Below are 20,694 nucleotides of genomic sequence, written 5' to 3'. Positions count from 1 at the left end.
TATGCTCATTTAAGACGAAATTAGTTGTGTTTAAAAAAAAACCACCAAGATCGACATACTTATATGTTATTATTACTAATTATGTGTATGTCTGTTTAAACACGCACCCAAAAGCCAGACTTTCTCTCCGCTTCAAATCGCCTGTACAGAATCCGTTTGGGAAACAGCATCTGTTTATCACTATGGAGCACGTCAGCTGACAGTCACGCACTGCTATATGACTGTTTTGAGGATTGTATAGGACGGGCGACGGCACATGTAATCAAAAGCAAATGGAATCGCGCCGTTTTTAGTATTTATTTATAAGTGTTTTCATTCCTAAACAAAGCGAAAGCACAGAAGACTCACGTTTTAGTGCAAGGGGCGACCCCTGGTGGTTCGGCGGTATGTGTTGCGTGTAGGGAGGCTCGGCTGTTTAGAGAAAGACTGAAAATACAGGAAAAATACGGGAAAATACCTTTACGGGATGATAGCGGGATAGAACAGTAAAATACGGGAGAATCCCGGGAAAAACGGGAGGGTTGACAGGTATGATCCATGCACTACCGCATTAAAACACACACTCATACGCTACGGCCAATTTCTGTTTACCCAATTCACCTATAGCGCGTGTCTTTGTAGTATTTTGTGCAGTGTAGTATTTTGAATACTGCAATTTAGATTCCTAGTTAAAATTGCAGATTATGAGTCAAGAGAGTTTTTCACTACAAATGTATTCAGGTAAAAAATAAAAGTACACATTTCAAAAACCTGTACAGTACAATTCCTGAGAAAACCTATTCAATTACAGTCATTTGAGCGCACTAGTGACCACTGGTGATGCACAGCCACTGCTAACAGTAATTGAGATGGTCTTTTATGCACTGAATCTCATCTGAAGCTGAAAAATGTCTTCACAACAGTCATCTTTTCCACTGAAAACAAGACATTGGCCGAGGCTGGGACTCTCAAAACAATGGCACTATTTGTTTAAATCTACAATCACATCCTCAGGCCAGTTGTTTTAAGTCACCCCCTCACTCCAAACTCAAAGGCTTCCAGCGGCCTGTCCTTTATCACTCAACTGGGCATAGAAGTTGGCTGGAAATAAACCTTTTCTGAGACTAATTCTAGACGAGTTGCTTTGAAACGACTGAAATATTAGATGTGTCTGAGATGCAGACAATACTGGGAATCTGAAGACTGTCAAACGGCCAAAATCATTGTGGTTTGCAGAACTTTTTTGCTTGGTAATCTAATCTAAGATCATGTTCAGATGTCTGACGACAAATATAATGTGGGATTCTTGCTGAGATTTTAGTACACGTGAATAAAAACACTTTTACATTTCTTACATTTACCCTAATGCTTTTTTTTTTATTAAGTATATATGAGATGCTCTATTTTTAAGATTTTATATACATCAAAAAATTAAATGCAATATTAAAGTACTACTTTAATCATTCAGATAACCTTTTAAAAAGTAAATATCAAAATTTAGGCAAAATAATGTTGTTTTTTTCTCATTCAGGGTAACATAATTATACAAAATGAATCATTCTGATGAACAATCACACTATATTGTATTACAGTGTAAATTATTACAAACTTCTTGTTGACAAATGGGTAAAAGCAAGTTTGTTTGTTTTGTGTTTCACCCAAATTTATCACCATAGCATAATACTGCAATAAGTTATTGACACTATAAAATAATCAAATGTCAATTTTTTTTAAAGTTAAGCATCATAAGATTTTTTTTATTTTTACTACAATGCTGATGTTTTTAAAAAATAATAATAATAATAAATTAAATATTTTTATTAAATTAAAAAGTGCAATTAAATAAAAAACTAATAAACAAATTAATACAATTAATTAAATTAAAAATAATAAATTAAATAATTTTTTTAATTTAAATAAAAAATTAAATAAATAAATGAATAAAAATACTAAATAAATAAATAAATAATATATATAAAAGATAATTATTAAATAAAAAAATTAAAAAAAAATAATGAAAAAATAACAATAAAAATAAAAAAAAAATTAAAAAAAAAAAGTAAACTAAATGAAAAAAATTAAATACAATACATTCATTCATTCATTTTCTTTTAGGCTTAGTCTCTTTATTAATCTAGGATTGCCACAGCGGAATAACCAGCCAACTTATTCAGCAAGTTTTATGTAGCGGATGCTCTTCCAGCTGCAACCCATCTCTGGGAAACACCCATAGACACTCATTCACACTCATACACTACGGACAATTTAGCCTAGCCAATTCACCTGTACCGCATGTCTTTGGAATGTGGGGGAAACCGGAGCACCCAGAGAAAACCCACGCAAACACAGAGAGAACATGTAAACTCCACACAGAAACGCCAACTGACCTAGCCCGGACTCGAACCAGTGACCTTCTTGCTGTAAGGCGACATGTAAAAATAATTTGATATCGTAAACCACTAACCAATACCTGTCTATCCCTAAACCTCTGAGAATTATTGTTCCCGTAAAGCGTCTTTGTAAGCACAAAAATATTCTTGTTTGTTTGTACAGACAAATGAGTTCACGTTATTTTCTGCTGAAATCAATCGCTCATCACAGATGCTCTTCATCAAATCGAGAGCGTTCCTCATCTGGCTACTTTCAAAAGTCTCCAAAATATCACTCACACTTGAAAGCAAAAAAACAAACTGTTTATTATTAGTCCCAAAATGTGTTTATAATTCCACCCAAATATAATTCATCTCCAATTGAGCGTCATTGAAAATCAATCGAACATTTTATCTCGTTTATTTATATTGATGCTTTTCAGCAGCTAAAGTGAAGAACGCTCATGTGTCGTAAGCGGATTACATCAGCGAGGAGTTCAGAACAGATGTTCAGATGCGCTGACTCCAACTGAGAAAAATGCTCCATGTTTTTACTGCATTCTCCAGATCTGGAACACACAGTCCAGCAGCGCAGCGTCAAAACAACCTCTTTATCTCTGATGTGGACCAGGAGGCATGGCTGAATGACGACGAATGCTTGATGTCCGCAAATAGGTGTAAACCCAGATGATAATAATTGTGGTTTACATCAAAGATTATTTATGTTTTGCATTCTTCATAGGCAGCTGGTGGAGACATTTCAGATCCGTCTGTAATGAAAGCTGCATCATGACTAAACCTAATTTGCACCTTGTATAACAAGCCTGAAAACTCTTTCTTCTGAATAAAGCAACCCACTACAGTGCGAGTAAATCACTGGCATATGTGGCTTTATTATCTGCTAAATTGCTCGCAAGATGGAGAGCAACTCCGAAGTGGTTGACAGCTAGGTTGCATGCTTAATTTATTTGGGTCTGATGGGAAACATTGTTTGTTGTCAAATTGACTGAATTGAAAATGTGCGGTGTGACTAAGTAAAGTTGAGGTGAGGAGTGAGAAGAGAATGAGCTTGATTTCTTATACCTATAAAGGACAGAGTGAACACAAGTGTTTATCAGAAGCTGTGTATCATAATGTGTGTTTCCTTAATTGCAGTCTTCTAATCACTCTGCAAAGTATATATATGGAGAGGCCACACTGTCACACAGCAAAACATGTACAGTAGTTAATTGAAGCTGAAAACATCGACATAATGAAAGGGCAGCCCCGAGTCCTGAGCTGAACCTGATTGAAAATTTCTGAAAATCCTTGATAACAAAGATCTGCCTAAGATACTGAACACAGTTAATGAAGTGTGTTAAGTATTGAAGAAGAGATGATCAAGATCACTGCAGAGCAGTGTTTGAGACAACCGAAATCCCGAAGGTCAATCATATAAATATTTAAAAAACAACAAAATAATGAAATGGTTGCCCAGAGTCCTGACCTGAACCTGATTGAAAATTTCTGGAAAATCTTTGGTGACAAAGTTCTGCTTAAGATACTTAACACATTCAATGAAGTGTGTTAAATGTTGAAGAAGAGATGATCAAGATCACAGCAGCAGAGCAGCGTGTGTGAGACAACTGATGTGCTGTAATGTTTAAATGTGTCAGAGTCATTCAAGGCAAGGGGACTCGACACTTCCTACTCATTGTTGACTGCTGTAACCTTCAGAAATCCCGAAGGTCAATCATATAAATATAAAAAAAAATAATAATAATGAAATGGTTGCCCAGAGTCCTGACCTGAACCTGATTAAAAATTTCTGGAAAATCTTTGGTGACAAAGTTGGTAACACTTTACAATATGGTTCATTAGGTAATGCATTTACTAACATGAACTAATCATGAACAACACATGTACAACATTTATTAATCATAATTGAACATTTACTAATGCATTATTAACATCCAACTCCATGCTTGTTAACATTAGTTAATGCACCATGAGTTAACATGAACTAACAATGAACAACTGTATTTTCATGAACTAACGTTAACTAACATGAACAAATACTGTAGTAGATGTATTGTTCATTGTTTGTTCATGTTAGTGAATGCATTAATTAACATTAACTAACGAACCTTATTGTAAAGTGTGACCACAAAGTTCTGCTTAAGATACTGAACACAGTCAATGAAGTGTGTTAAATATTGAAGAAGAGATGATCAAGATCACAGCAGCAGAGAGGCGTGTGTGAGACAATTGATGTGCTGTATTGTTTAGATGTGTTAAAGTCATTCAAAGCAAGAGACACTACACTTCCTAATTTTCCACTGCTGTAACGTTCAGAAATTCTGAAGACCAACTATATAATTATTAAAAAAAAAAAAAAAACGAAAATGAATAAAGAAATGGCAGCCCAGAGTCCTGACCTAAACCTGATTGAACATTTCTGAAAAATCCTTGGTGGCAAAGACAGTCTGCCTAAGACACTGACCACAGTCAAAGCAGGGGATTAAAAATCGAAATCGTGACACCCCTAAATATTTAAGTCGCAAAACTATAGATATGTCCACAAGCACGTGTTTCATTCTGAAATAATGCTGAATAACACAAATGTACAATATCTTTGTCACTTCAAAATACAATATAGTAATTGTTGGTACTGCAGTAACCATTTTAAATGAAATACAACTCAAAAAACAAACCAGACAATTGGATCTCACATCATTTTGGTAAGCCGGCTTTAAAATCCTAACTCAGCTCAGTGCATTGCTGACGTTATAAGAGGCAGCAGAAAACACTCATCGCCTGCCTTAAATTCCTCTCATAGCTTTGGCTCGCCACTACAAAAACAGCCCCCCCTCACACACACACACGACCCCCTGACCCTTTAACCATCCCTAATCCTCTAATCCCTGAGTTATGAGCATATGATTAGATTTGGCCAATGGATAAAAATTGCTGTAAACCCATAAACACGTTCTTTAAATGAAAGATCCGGGGATCCCTTTACAGAATCCGTCTGGTGAGAGAAATTAAACACATAAAACACCGTTCCTGGACCAGTCAGAGTTAATCCGGTCCAGTTCCAAGCTTATCTTCTGGGGAGATTGTATCAGCGTCCCGGAGAGCCTCCACACCACCTTTAACCAGAAATGATGATACGGATGAAGTGTTTTGCTGTGAGGCATGTAACATCCCTCTGAGCTGTTTTCATATCTATGGCTTTCTTAGCACTGGAAAAACCCAGAGCGGAAAGACCGGACTGATTGATTCATTAGAAACTCTTGTGAAAGCAGAACGTCATATGCAGCATCGCTAGACCAAACATATGACTAAACATCAACTGAATAAACTTACAATGCTGCCTGTCTAGACTAAAATATAAGGTAATGTACAAAGGGCGGCACGGTGACTCAGTGGTTAGCACTGTCGCATCACAGCAAGAAAGTCTCTGGTTCGAGTCCCGGCTGGGCTAGTTGGCGTTTCTGTGTGGAGTTTGCATGTTCTCCACGTGTTGGCATGGGTTTGAAGCTAATAAATGAATTGAAGCTAAATTTTCCGCAGTGTGTGAGTATGTATGAGAGTGTATGGGTGTTTTCCAGTGATAAGTTGCAGCTGGAATGGCATCCGCTGCGTAAAACATATGCTGGATAAGTTGGCGGTTCATTCTACTGTGGCGACCCCAAATTAATAAAGGGACTAAGTTGAAAAGAAAATGAATGAATGAACAAACTAGATTTTACCCATTTGACACCAAGAATACGCTACATTAGCCGTAGTGTATGTGTATGAATGTGTGTGTATTTCGAATTGATTCTTGATTTCGAATTTAGTACGATTTGCTTATGCCCAAATGACGGTTGAATTTAGGGGTGGGGTTTGGCGCCACGCCCTTTTTTAAAATCGTACATTGCGGATACATACCCAGGTCTACATTCCTGGAAACCGTAACATACGTAAGAGGAGGTACGTCTGTCTGCAGTTTTTGTTTTTGCGAATGCACCAGAGGGCAGTGTGCACACTTTTCGATGATCTCAAATTTCTCTTGCACATCCCTATCTCACGTAAATCTACCGGTGGGCTGTTTTTTAATTACTTATTTTTTCTAGCTTTTGTTTAACCTAGTTTCGAAACTGTTCTTCGCCGGACTCAAACCATGTTGTTGCAGTCATCTCCACTTTGCATCCCAAGTCCACTGGCATATGCGGCAAGCTACTGGGCAAACTAGAAACACCAGAAAAGTCATCCATACAGAGGTAAGCGGTCAACATTAGCTTAAAAAGGAACAGAAGCTGTTGGCGGCCCCGTAGCATTCCTTTTACAGACCTAGAGGAGCCAGACTTACCTCTGGGTACATATTTTTTGCTCTCCAGAAATGTACACGGGTGTGTATCCACAATGAGCCTGTGTTGACTATAAAACCCATTCATTTTAATGATGCTTTCAATTTTAATTTCGACTAGCTTTCATATTTAATATGCATATAAATTGACATTAGCTTAAGGGACAGAAGCTGTTGGGGGCCCCGTAGCATTCGTTTTACAGACAAAATGGAGCCAGACGTATCTCTGGGTACATATTTTTTGGTCTCCAGAAATGTAAACAGGGGTGCATATCCACAATAAGCCTGTGTTGAATATAAAACCCATTCATTTCAATGGCATTTTCAATTTCAATTTAAGCTAATGTTAACATTGTAATCTGTTGGCAGCCCCGTAGCATTTGTTTTACAGATAAAACGGAGCCAGACGTACCTCTGGGTACATATTTTGTAGTCTCCAGAAATGTAGACAGGGGTACGCATCCACAATGAGCCTGTGTTGACTATAAAACCCATTCATTTTAATGGCGCTTTCAGTTTTAATTTCGACTGGCTTTCATATTTAATATGCATTTAATTGACATTAGCTTAAGGAACATAAGCTGTTGGCTGCCCCGTAGCATTCGTTTTACAGACAAAATGAAGCAAGATATACCTCTGGGTTCATATTTTGTAGTCTCCAGAAATGTAGACAGGGGTACGTATCCACAATGAGCCTGTGTTGACTATAAAACCCATTAATTATAATAGCGCTTTCAATTTCATTTTCGACTCGCTTTCATATTTGATATGCATATAAATTGCCATTAGTTTAAGCAACAGAAGCTGTTGGCGGCCCCGTAGCATTCGTTTTACAGACAAAATGGAGCCAGAAGTAGCTTTGGGTAAATATTTTGTGGTCTCCAGAAATGTAGACAGGGGTATGTATCCACAATGAGCCTGTGTTGACTATAAAACCCATTCATTTCAATGGCGTTTTCAATTTCATTTTCGACTCGCTTTCATATTTAATATGCATATAAATAGACATTATGTTATTATTTTCCTTTTAATGTTTTCCATACCATTAACAAGCACTCTGTCGGATATTTACCTATTGGCATTTGCACATACTTTGTATATAATCTATACATGCGAATACTTCCATTCATATTTGGTCTGAAACTAGCATAAGGGGCTCGATTTAAATAAAGTCGTTTCCTTTAAAGGCACTGTCCACTGCACTCAGAAAACAGACAGCAGATTCAGTGAAAGTGACATTGTTCTTATGTCTCATTCATGAGCTTCCTGCATTTTCACACATACGTCAGACTCAATAATCACAAACAGGCTTATGAGGAAATGGAGTAAAATTCCAGACGCTTTTACTGACACAAACTCACCGTGTTTCAGTACACACTCCTCTATGAACACTAAACAAAAGAGGGTTTCTTTAAATGAAATGTCACACAATAGTAATTTAAAATCTAACAGTGTTGCTTTAGTTGGAATGTCAACCATCAGGAAAACTGCTGAATAATTATTGCCTGATTGCTTTTGACAGGTTGGGTCTTGGTTAGGTTTGCTAACAAAACCCATTAGCAAACTAGACCATGGAATATCAAGAGAGATTGTCCTAAATATTATAAAGCCCCAGTTTATTGAAAGGAAAGGAACTACACAAGGAGACCTGGTCATTCATATAGTACAAGATTGAAAAAACAGGGCCCGTTTTACTTCTGAAATGCGAACAGGATCTTTTTCTTGGCAGCTCGCCACTATTCATTTGTTAACCTGCATTATTCCGAAACACATAAGTCTTTGCTTCACAGCGAGAGCCACCTGAGTCTTCTAAAGGCAAATCACAAAATACAGAGGAACAGCAGCCAAAAACACACCCACAGCCAAAGAACTTTCAGAAATGGGTCAGCATCTCTACCACGTATTTCAACTTTTGTGACAAATTCAACAACATATTCTATTGTCTGTTTCCCAAAATATGCATCATATACAGTATTTCAGATGTAAGTTATTTCATTGATTGGGAAACAGATACTACTACATTTAATGCTTCACTGTTCATTATCCCTCCAATAATTGTCACTGTGGTATTAATATTTTTTAGGAAAGTGCTGCACGATAAAATCCATTCATTTCAATGCCGTTTTTACTGTAAAATATATTCATTTCAATTGCATTTTCACTATAAAACCTATTCATTTCAATGACGTTTTACTATAAACCCATTTATTCCAATGGCATTTTCACTATCAACCCATTCATTTTAGTGGAGTTTTCACTATATAACCTATTCATTTCAATGGCATTTACACTATAAAACCCATTCATTTCAATGGCATTTACACTATAAAACCCATTCATTTCAATGGCATTTACACTATAAAACCCATTCATTTCAATGGCATTTTCATTATAAAACCCATTCATTTCAATGAAATTTACTATAAACCCATTCATTCCAATGGCGTTTTCACTATAAACCTATTCATTTCATTGGAGTTTTCACTATAAAACCCATTCATTTCAATGGCGTTTTCACTATAAACCCATTCATTTCAATGGCGTTTTCACTATAAAACCCATTAATTTCAATGGCATTTACACTATAAAACCCATTCATTTCAATGGCATTTTCATTATAAAACCCATTCATTCCAATGAAATTTACTATAAACCCATTCATTCCAATGAAATTTACTATAAACCCATTCATTCCAATGGCGTTTTCACTATAAACCTATTCATTTCAGTGAAGTTTTCACAAGAAAACCCATTCATTTCAATGGCATTTTCACTCTAAAACCCATTCATAAACCCATTCATTCCAATGGCGTTTTCACTATAAACCTATTCATTTCAGTGAAGTTTTCACAAGAAAACCCATTCATTTCAATGGCATTTTCACCTTAAAACCCTTTCATTTCAATAGCGTTGTCACTATAAACACATTAATTTCAATGACGTTTTCCCTATAAATCCCATTTATTTAAATGGCATTGTCACCAGCATAGCACATCGTTCCCAAAATATGCATCGTACGAAAGTATTTCAGATGTGAGTTATGCCATTGATTGGGAAACAGATACTACTACATTTACTCCTATACTGTTCATTCTCCCTCCAATCATAGTCACTGCGGTTTTCATATTTTTTAGGAAAGTGCTGCACTTTAAAACTTATTCATTTCAATTTCAATTTTGATTAGCTTTTTTTAATAAATAGGTCAGCATCTCAACCATGTTGTGTTAAGCATTTCAACTGATGTGACAAATTCAACAACATAGCAATGTGTTATAAAACGTTCTTAGCAACCAAACAATAGGGCACTTTTTTAATATTAAAGTTTTCTCCAACTGCTGCACTTCAATGATGACATATTGTTTTAGGAATGAAAAGTGGAAATGATTCACTTTTTAGCCCTTCCAACAGTACAGGAGGAGGATTTATCAGTTATTGTATTTTTTCCCTGCAAAGTCTTTCAACTATTTTCTAGGGCTAGGCCAACATATGGAAAAGATTAGTGTTTTAGCACTTCCGGTTATAACAATGACATGTTTTTATGTGCAGTAAATGCCTGAAAAAATATTAGCTTAGGAAGTGTGCATGTTTCAGTTTAGCATGTTATTTTTAGCTTTTACTTGTCTTGAAGAAGACGTTTGGTAACAAGTAGCCACCTGAGTCTGTAAAGACATTAAATGCAATCAGAAAACTACTAACTCTGGAAAAAAGGTGTGTTTTTTAATCTTTTTTAACTACAAGAGTTTACACAACCAAAACAGTACAATCCCAATATAATTCATCTAAGTTAACGTAATCGTTTTTACAAATTTAGGTGGATTGAACATAAAACAATTAAGTTGTTATTAATTCAAGACTTTGCATTTGAAAATTCATTTAAAAAAATTATGTTTTCCAATTTAATATGCATATAAATCTATAAAAGGTTATTACTTTGCTTATAACGTTTTGTTTATATGTTAATGTTCTGTATTTGATATTTATCTGAATTATTTACAATCAATAAATAAATAAATATAATAAAAAAATGTATTAAAAAAAAAAATCACAAAATAGGTTCCTCACAAAATGTTATTGCTAATGTTAATGCGATGTAAACAAATGTCCAAAATTAATAAAAACTGTTTTTAGCTAAAAAGAGTATTAATTAAACTTCCCTCAATGATGATGGTAATATTAAAGTCATGTGACTATGTCATTTTTTTCAGACTATGTCATTTTTTCATCCCAGGCTCATTGGGGCTACATTTTTGAGAACCGGCAAATATGTACCTTGGACTACAATCTCAAATACGTTACTGGGGCGTGTTTTCTCAAACGTGCCATTTTTCGTAAATCCACCATAGACCGCTGTGTACATTTCTGTGCATATTAATATCCTTGCGCATATAAAATATCAGCTTGATATCGACTGACCCACACACCCTCTTCCCTAAACCCAACCGATAGTGTTGTCAAAGGCAAAATATAGGAGAAAAGCCATCACGGCCGCATGCTTCTACCACAATCTCACACTGCTTTTTTGGGTTTAATTTTTACTGTTTTTTTCAGAACCATCCTTCGAAGTGAGCTACTGCGAAAACCATCCATACATAGGTAAGCAGTCAGTGACAACGCCTTGTATCATTCATTGTACACTTAAAATGCAGACATATGTACCCATGAGCACATATTTCTCAGTTCTCAAAAATCTACTCCAGGGCACACTTTCCCAATCCCAATTTTTTTGTGCATTAATCCATAATCCAATAGTTTGATAGATATTTGTGGAGGACTTCTAGCATGGCATACATTCATTCGTTCATTTTTTCTTTGGCTTAGTCCCTTATTTATCAGGTGTCGCCACAGCAGAATGAACGGCCAACTATTCCAGCATATGCTTTACATAGCGGATGCCCTTCCAGCTGCAACCCAGCATTGGGGAAACACCATACACTCTTATATTCTCACACACACACTCATACACTAAGGCCATTTGGTTTTATCCAATTTACTTCTAGCATTGGTTCTCAAAGGGGGGGTCGGGACCACCCGAGGGGTTGCGGGACAATGAAGGGTGGGTCGCCTAGTGATTTCAAAAATCGATTTATTTTTATTAAACCATAAGAATTACCATATTTTATCCATAACCTACTGAAGAAAAAAAAAATTGTTGTTTATAGTTACTATATACTATATAGTTACTATAGTAGCCTAGTATATAGTAGTATATAGTAGTTCTATAGGATTGCGGCCCCTGAGGTAATTACATTATATTAAAGACACAGCAGGTAAGGCAGTGGCGCAGTAGGTAATGCTGTCGCCTCACAGCAAGAAGGTCGCTGGGTTGCTGGTTCGAACCTTGGCTCAGTTGGTGTTTCTGTGTGGAGTTTGCATGTTCTCCCTGCCTTCGCGTGGGTTTGCTCCGGGTAAATTGGGTAGGCTAAATTGTCCGTAGTGTGTGTGAATGTGTGTGTGGATGTTTCCCAGAGATGGGTTGTGGCTGGAAAGTTGGCGATTCATTCCGGATTAATAAAGGGACTAAGCCGACAAGAAAATGAATGAATGAATAAAGACACAACAATAGTGCCAGATGCAGCACATTGATTTTATAGCACCAGGTTAAAATTTCTGGCACATTTACAGCACTGACATACAATAAAAGAAATTTAACGAAGAAAAGACTTGGGTCTATTGGTGTGTGCGCGCCATTGCATGCAAGGTTTCTGTATTTATAACCACCTCAAAAGATATTGGGGGTCGCAAGTCATTGGCATTGTTATTTTGGGAGTCGCGGGCTGAAAACTTTGGGAATCCCTGACTTATAGGACCGTGAGAGGAAACCAGAGCACCCAGAGGAAGCCCACGCCAACACGGTGAGAACATGCAAAATCCACACAGAAATGCCAACTGGCCCAGCTGGAACTCGAACCAGTGGCCTACTTTCCATGGGTCTACTAATCAATCTACTTGAGAAAAAATGAAGAATAAATAAATAAAGAACTGCAAGACGATGACTGCATGACCACCACAGATGTGATCATAAACATGCTGGAGTTCCAGTGTGAGATCGAATCATCTCAGCTAATTCCGCTAATGATGAAGAATGGCGCTAACTCAAATCTTTTCATTATTGGAGCTTCCGCGCGAGCAGGACGTTTGCTGTCATAATCTCAGAATGAACATCCACCATACGAATGAATCAGCGTCCTGCTGGAGATCATCAACACGGCATTAGATGACGCTGAGTATTGCTTAACTCAAGGGTTTGTTCATTTAGTGGATTGTTTGCTTTCAAAGGGGTTGGCAGATAGGATAATAATCTTCCTTTAGCGCAGCGTTTACAGTAAAAGTGTAAGCAAAGTAGTGTGTGTATGGCATTATGCTGGCAACAATGGCAGTAAATCCTGTTTTAAAGTCAATGCTAAACCTCTGAATAAAAGCTCTTTTGTGTGTGCCGCACATGTGTCCATGGAAACGACAATCTTCTCAGATTTGTTTCTGCCCTCGGTGGTGAGAGCAAACGTTTCTCTTTCTGTTTCCACTGCCTGTCACTTCCCATCCGTCTCACATGCTGAAGAAGTTCATTTCTGGCCACCAGAATTAAGCTTTAAGCTAACAGAGGAAGCGGCATGGTGGCCTCACAACAAGAAGGTCACTGGTTCGAGTCCAGGCTGGCTCAGTTGGCATTTCTGTGTGGAGTTTGCATGTTCTTCCCATGTTAGCATGGGTTTCCTCTGAGTGCTCCGGTTTCCCGCACAGTCCAAACACATGCGCTAGCTGAATTGGATGAACTAAATTGGGCGTAGTGTATGAGTGTGTGTGTGAATGTGAGTGTGTATGGGTGTTTCTGAGTGCTGGGTTGCGGTTGGAAGGGCATCCTCTGTGTAAACATATGCTGGAATAGTTGGTGGTTCGTTCCACTGTGGTGAAACCTGATAAATAAGAGACTCAAAGGAAAATTAATAAATACCAGAAGAGTCTTTGAACCAGTGTTAAATTTGTCAGCTTGTATTTTATTTTATGTTTTGTCTTACACTGGAAAAATATCTGTAATTAAATTTTTATAATGTTTATTCCATATAAGATGGCAAAAATAATTGTTTTCCTTGTTTTACTTAAAGCTGGTAGAATAAAATGAAATTAAAAACAGAAATGTGCATAAAAAGATGAGTAATTATAGATTTTGAAAAATAAAACTAACAAAATCTTAATCATATAATTATGAAAAAATCCAATGATAAATATTTTCAATATTGATTGATTGATTGAATATTTTACATGCATCTCACAATTTAGAGGGTTTTCTGTAAAACAAGATAATGTTTATCAGTCTACTCCAAAGCATGTAACCAGGGCACTCTTTTAAAATTAAAAAGGTACATTTCTGTAAAAAAAAAAAAAAAAAAAATCAAGAAGAAATTCTAGACAAGCTAGGACTGCTCGATTTTGGGAAAAATCATAATCACGATTATTTTGGTCATAATTGTAATCATGATTATTCAAAACGATTATCAGTTGAAGTCAAATTATTAGCACTCCTGAGAATTAAAAAAAATAAAAAATTCCCAAATTATGTTAAACAGAGCAAGGAATTGTATAAGAACAGTATTTCCTCTAATATTTTTTCTTCTGGAGAAAGGCTGATTTGTTTTATTTTGACTAGAATAAAAGTAGGTTTAGACATTTTAAAACCCATTTTAAGGTCAATGTTATTAGCCCCCTTATGCAAATAAATAATTTTGATTGTCTGCAGAAGAATCTACTGTTATACAATGACTTGCCTAATTACCATAATTAAAAATGCTTGTATTTTGAAAATAGTCTAATATTATGTGCTGTCATCATAGCGAACATGAAAGAAATCAGTTAATAGAAATGAGTTATTAAACTATTATGTTCAGAAATAAGTTGAAAAAAATCCTATTTCCATGAAACAGAAATTGGGGAGGAAAAGAGTTGCTAATATTCAGGAGGGCTAATAATTCTGACTTCAACTGCATATAGACAGTTATTTTCCACCCTGCAAAGGAAAGAGAAATAAATACAATAGAATAAAAATACGAAACAAACTGTGCTTTAAGCATCTTCACTGTAAGAAAAACACTTTAGCTACAAAAGTTTTCAGTCAAGAGCAGTGAGGGATTTTCTCCTTTTGTTGTTTGATTAATAAAACAGGAGGCAGTAGGAACATCGAGCGCTGTCACTTTAATGGTTTTGCTTTCACGTCTTTTGATTCTAAACTCATATGTTTATTACACAAATAAGGGTGAATAATCACTAAACACCGCGTTTTGATACCTATTTGACCATTAAAGCGCTCACGTTAAGATGACTTTAGATGTCTGCGCTCTGCTCGTCTCAGTGTGCGAATGAGACTGCGAATGCTGACCGCATGCTTCTGTGTCTGCGCGCCGCACACACACACACATAAGCATGTGGTCTTTCGCGCTGCTAAGTTAATAATCGTTTATCTAGATTACTGGTTTTTCATAGTCGTTAGAAGCTAAAAACGAAATCGAAATCGGATTTTTGATTAATTGCACAGCCCTAAGACAAGCCAAAAATATAGTCTTGTTTTCTGAAATAATATAAGTTTTTCCTTACAACAAGCTAAATAATCTGCCAAAGGGGTCAGCAAAATAATCTTGTTTTTCCCTTTGACATATGTTTTTTTTTGCTGACCTCATCGGCAGATTATTTTGCAAGACAATATTTTTTACAGGTCCAGAAAATGCTTCTTGATTTAAGAATTTTTTGTTATTTTGACTAGAAAAAGACAAAATGTCTAATATCCAAAACCCTAATATCCAGAAACCTCAGCTCATGCAAAGGCTGGATAATTACATTTGCAGGCACCAGTTTCCACACTTTATGTATTCAAAGAGATGCTGTTCTGCTTGGGGAAAATCAGCTAAATACACGGACGAATTAGCGAAAGGAAAAGAAGGACATCTGGGATTAAATCCACCCTGGAAATCTGCACACGCTGTGAGGCCTTGTAGTGCAGACATGCAGTCTCGCTTTAGCACTGCCGTAACACACCTCTAGACCAAACAAAAGCAGTCTCACAAAACAAAAACACACAAGTGCACATGATATAATAGAAAGCTGAAGATAAAGTCTGCACAAACCAAGGCTAATGATCAAGCAATGACATGAAGCATAAGCTTCCCAAAGTAGAGTTAATAGCTCCTTTCATACTGGGACACCGGTAAATATCCGGAAAATTTCCTGATTGACTTTACCGGGAAATTTAAAAAAGCACTGTTCACACAGGCGAGGATGTTACGGAATTTTTCCAGAAAAGACCGTTCACACCTCCATCCCAAAATACCGATAAATTCTGACATCATTACCCAGGAATGACCTCTTAACGGATGCGCTTGTATTTGTAAACATTTGACTACATTACAAACTCTGTAGATGGATCAGTGTTGTGAACAACTTTGATGAAGACATATAGAGAAACACTTTCGCATGTCGAGATGTACAGGATGTGTGTGTGTGCTGGTGCTCACCAGCTGCTTCACGGATCCACACGACACATCAAGCAACTGAAGGAAGCGGAGCTCGAAGGTAAACAAGCAATGGCTTATCATAAGCATCTTTTCAATAGTTATTTACAGAGTTAGCATTAAGAAGGAACATATAAGCGTTATCTGACAAACATCAAGCAGCTAAATGTGTCTGGAAAAATATTTAAAGGCTTTTATTTTCATAAAAGTGTTCTGATTGGCTGGAGTAGCCGTCTCATGTCAGCTCGTTCTAGACGTGAAATCGCTCTCTCCGGCAATCTTGCGTCCACACAGTGCAGCATTTCAGCAAATTACCGGTAATATTACAACTGCTCTTTCCGGAAAATAGCCAGAATGAATTTACCGGTATTTTCAAAAAGGGCCTGTTCACACATACACTGCAGACTTGTGCTTGCGCAGATTCCATGTAGGCATAGCCATTTATTTGCTATTCTAGTAATAATGCCTGATTTTTTCTCAATGTTCATGTGAAAACATGCCCGTAGAAGTTTCTGTGTCTGAGCTTCTAACATCCCTAATGTACATTTGAGGAGGTTTAGCCAAAAAGCCTTCAGTAAAGTGAGTAAATATCCCAGATATAGATGTGTCAACATGGAGATGTGCTGCGCAGTGATGCATTAGTTCTGCCGTACTGAACAGTAGAAGACTTTAGTGAATCAAAGAGAGTAAATCGGAAAGAATGAAGGAGAGGAAAAAGTTCAGCTGTTCTCACAAGTCTCGGCTGCGGAGAAAGAGAGCCTAGGGCTGGGAAAACCACATCCAGCCGGATCGACATACTAGATGCATATCACTGCGGCAGCTCCTGAGAGACATGCGGTTTCAGCTGGAGTAATCATATAGAACACGTTTGAACTGATTTGTGTTTCTTGTTGCTTGTCTGACAAGATAAATGAAGAGATGATGTGAAGAGATGCAGGCCATACAAGGTCAACCCTAGAGTGTCATCTCTAGTAGGTCAGCCCTACGAGGTCAACCGTACAATGTCAACCCTAAAATGTCAATTCTACAATGTCAACTCTACTAGGTCAACCCTAGGAGGTCAACTCTACATGGTCAACCCTACAATCGCAACCCTACATTGTCAGTTATATAATGTTAACCCTATGATGTCAACCCTACGGTGTAAATTCTATCAGGTCAATGCTACAGGGTCACTTTACAAGATCAACCCCGCAATGTCAACACTACATTGTAAACCCTATGAGGTCAACCCTATAATGTCAACCCTACGAGGTCAACTCTACAATGTCAACCCTACAAAGTCAACCCTATGAGGTCAACCGTGCGAGGTCAACCCTACAATATCAACTCTACAAGGTCAACCCTATCAGGTCAACTCTATAATTTCAACCCTACAAGATCAACCCAACAATGTCATCCCTAAGAAGTCAACCCTACAATGTCAACCCAACAAGGTCAACCCAACAAGGTCAACCCTACAATATCAACTCTACAATGTCAACCCTATGATGTCAACCAAACGAGCTCAACCCTACGATGTTAACCCTACGATGTCAACCCTTTGTGGTCAACCCTATGAGTACAACCCTACGGTGTTAACCCTACGGTGTCAATTCTACGAGGTCAACACTACAAGTTCACTCTACAAGATCAACCCTGCAATGTCAACCCTACAATGTAAACCCTATGAGGTCAACCCTACAATGTCAACCCTACAAAGTCAACTCAATGAGGTCAACCCTGTGAGTTCAACCATACAAAGTCAACTCTATAAGGTCAACCATACAAGATCAACAATATAATGTCAACCCTAAGAGGCCAACCCTAAGAAGTCAACCCTTCAATGTCAAACCAACAAGGTCAACCCTTTGAGGTCAACTCTACAATGTCAACTTTACGAGATCAACCCTACAATGTCAACCCTAAGAGGTCAACCCTACAATGTTAACCTTACAATGTCAACCCAACAAGGTCAACCCTACAATATCAACTCTACAATCTCAACTCTACAATGTCAACCCTACAATGTCAAACCAATGGTGTAAACCCTACGGTGTCAACACAACAATGTCAATCCAACGATGTCAACCCTACAGTGTCAACCCAATGGTGTCAACGCTATGGTGTCGACTCTACAATGTTGACTTAATAAGGTCAACCCAACAAAGTCAACCCTACAAAGACTTTGATGATGAGAGATGATGCTAGAGGACAACAAACACTCAATACACAAATAAACGCCATTGAACATTATTATTATACACTTACTGTAAAAAAATGCAGGGTTCCACAAAATTCATTCCTGCTGTCCCAACACAAATTAATTAAGTCGACTAATTAATTTTTACTAATTTAAGTGGATAAAACAGAAAACAATTAAGAAATTTTAGATTTTTTTATATTTGTGTGTCGGGAATTCAACAAATTGAATGAAATATATTTCATTGTCCAACACAACAAAGCTGATATTTAAAAATAAATATTGTTTTTGTGTTTAAAGGTGGGCAGCCGTTCACCTGAGAGCATCGGCATACTAAACAAAGCATGTAAACAGAGAGATCCATTACAGCTGACCTCCTTCAGGTCTATATTTTCACCTGGTGTCCTATATAGTGTTCTGACAACAGTGGTGTGTAGAGGGAGTGTCAGTGATCACCGTATCGCCTCTCATTGCGCATCTACGGCCTGTCCAGATCAACTGCTGTTTTGAAATGTGATCATCCGAGAAGACACGGGACGTTACTGAGACCTAAATGTTTCATCTGAGCGAGATTTCATTACATGCCTTGAATAGAAAGTTTTATGAATTTGAAGTTAGGGCTGCAGTATATATCATATCGCAAAAAAATCCTTTTCACAATAACAGTATACGCAATATACATATTGCAGATGTGTGATAAACTACATTTAGTTGTATTGGTTGTTAATCTAAATTTGATCAGTAAGATGGGGCCTTACTTTTTTATTCCCACCTACCCAGTAGTTGCTGCTCTGCTATTGGCTGGCAAGCAAGCAAGCAGGTTTTTACTCATTAACTCTTATTAATTCAAAAAAAGCAAAATGAATAAGATCTAAAAAATATATTTTACCTATTTATTTCAATATCATTATATAAATAAATGACTTAAAAACATGGCTAATATAAAAACATTTTTCTAGGGAAATTTGAAATAGCGTTATCACATTACTCAATAACAATATCGCATATGTCGTATTTTTCCAGTTTTAGAGATTGACTGATATTGGATTTGCCAATACCGATTGCTAGGTTGGACTGTGCTTGCAGAATAATAATAACAGTAATAATAATAATAATAATAATATAAATAATAATAATACAATTAGTTTTTAAAAAATTTATACTGAATAATAATAATAATAATAATAATAATAATAATAAAACAATAAACATCATGCCTCCCAATATCTGGCAGCCCGAAGTCCTGGGGCTGTAGTTTTTTTTTCAGTTGGGCAACCAACATCTAAACAGTGCCTAGCTGGTTATCTAGATAGCCCACCAGGCAAGGTGTAAATAGATTCTCAGCCCTAAATGTACTAAATAAAAGTAAATAAAAAAAAACATTTAGAAAAAATACAAAACCTAATTGTTGATTATTCTTATTATTAATAATAAATATAATAATAATAATAATAATAATAATAATAATAATAATAATAATAATAATAATAATAATAATAATTTATTAATAATTAATTAATATTATTTCCCAGAGATGGGTTGCGGCTGGAAAGGCATCCGCTGCGTAAAAATGTGCTGAATAAGTTGCCGGTTCATTCCACTGTGGCGAACCTGGATCAATAAAGGGACAAAGCCGAAAAGAAAATGAATGAATGAATGAATGAATATTATTATTCATGCATTCATTTTCCTTCGGCTTTACCATGGGTCGCCACAGCAGAATGAACCGCCTATTATTGTTATTATCATTCTTAACATTTGTGAACATTAACGAATTAAAACAAGGTTTAACTAATATATACGGTCCTGAAATTATCATAAAAGCACAAAATTATTTATACCTTTATACCAAATTCTGACTTAAAGTTACTTTTATTCAACCAGCAATTTTTGTTTTGACCGGAAATGACACAGGCTTCTCCCTAAAGATAATAAGGTTTCTGTACAAATGTAAATAAAAGCTGAGAAATATATATATATATATATATATATATATATATATATATATTTTTTTTTTTTTTTTTATACAATTCTTAAGTCAGAATGTGTCATATTTCAGTGTAATTCATGATTTTAAGCTTGACTGTATATATATGGTATATGTATGGTGCAGAGCTACTTTATGTAATAAATTATTGTTTAAAAAGTTGGTCAGAATTGGAAAAACGAAGTCAAATTGTTCTATTTGCAAAAAAATTGCTTTCAAAAAAGTTTTTCTTGACATCTTACCAGTTTAGTCAGCAGTGCACTGGCTACAGCGTGACATGCTGAGCTCTCAAACAGGTATTTTGAGAAACACAATCTCCATATTCCAAGACAAAAGACTTCTCCAGACTT

The 20,694-nt window shown here is 36.4% G+C and overlaps 1 protein-coding gene and 2 long non-coding RNA genes across 4 annotated transcripts in view; 1 reads left to right on the top strand and 2 right to left on the bottom strand.

Annotated features, from left to right (window-relative positions):
• egfra (epidermal growth factor receptor a (erythroblastic leukemia viral (v-erb-b) oncogene homolog, avian)) overlaps positions 1 to 20,694 on the bottom strand; it is a 124,260-nt gene that overhangs the window by 86,849 nt on the left and 16,717 nt on the right.
• LOC141377727 (uncharacterized) lies at positions 6,445 to 9,471 on the bottom strand. 2 transcript variants are annotated; one of them, XR_012390291.1, is made up of 3 exons: positions 9,263 to 9,471; positions 7,094 to 8,874; positions 6,445 to 6,684 (listed from the first exon to the last, which is right to left on the bottom strand). It is a non-coding gene; the product is annotated as an uncharacterized lncRNA (long non-coding RNA). The 2 variants fall into 2 exon arrangements; XR_012390290.1 differs by having other exon boundaries at positions 9,037 to 9,350.
• The window catches only part of LOC141377726 (uncharacterized), a 187,866-nt gene continuing 181,394 nt past the window's right edge, over positions 14,223 to 20,694 (top strand). Inside the window, exon 1 of the long non-coding RNA XR_012390289.1 lies at positions 14,223 to 14,334. This is a non-coding gene — a long non-coding RNA (uncharacterized lncRNA). The remainder of the gene's footprint in view (positions 14,335 to 20,694) is intronic.

This window comes from Danio rerio, chromosome 2, assembly GCF_049306965.1.
Source record: "Danio rerio strain Tuebingen ecotype United States chromosome 2, GRCz12tu, whole genome shotgun sequence".
Classification (NCBI taxonomy): Eukaryota; Metazoa; Chordata; class Actinopteri; order Cypriniformes; family Danionidae; genus Danio; species Danio rerio.
This window is presented reverse-complemented; position numbering and strand designations above follow the sequence as displayed.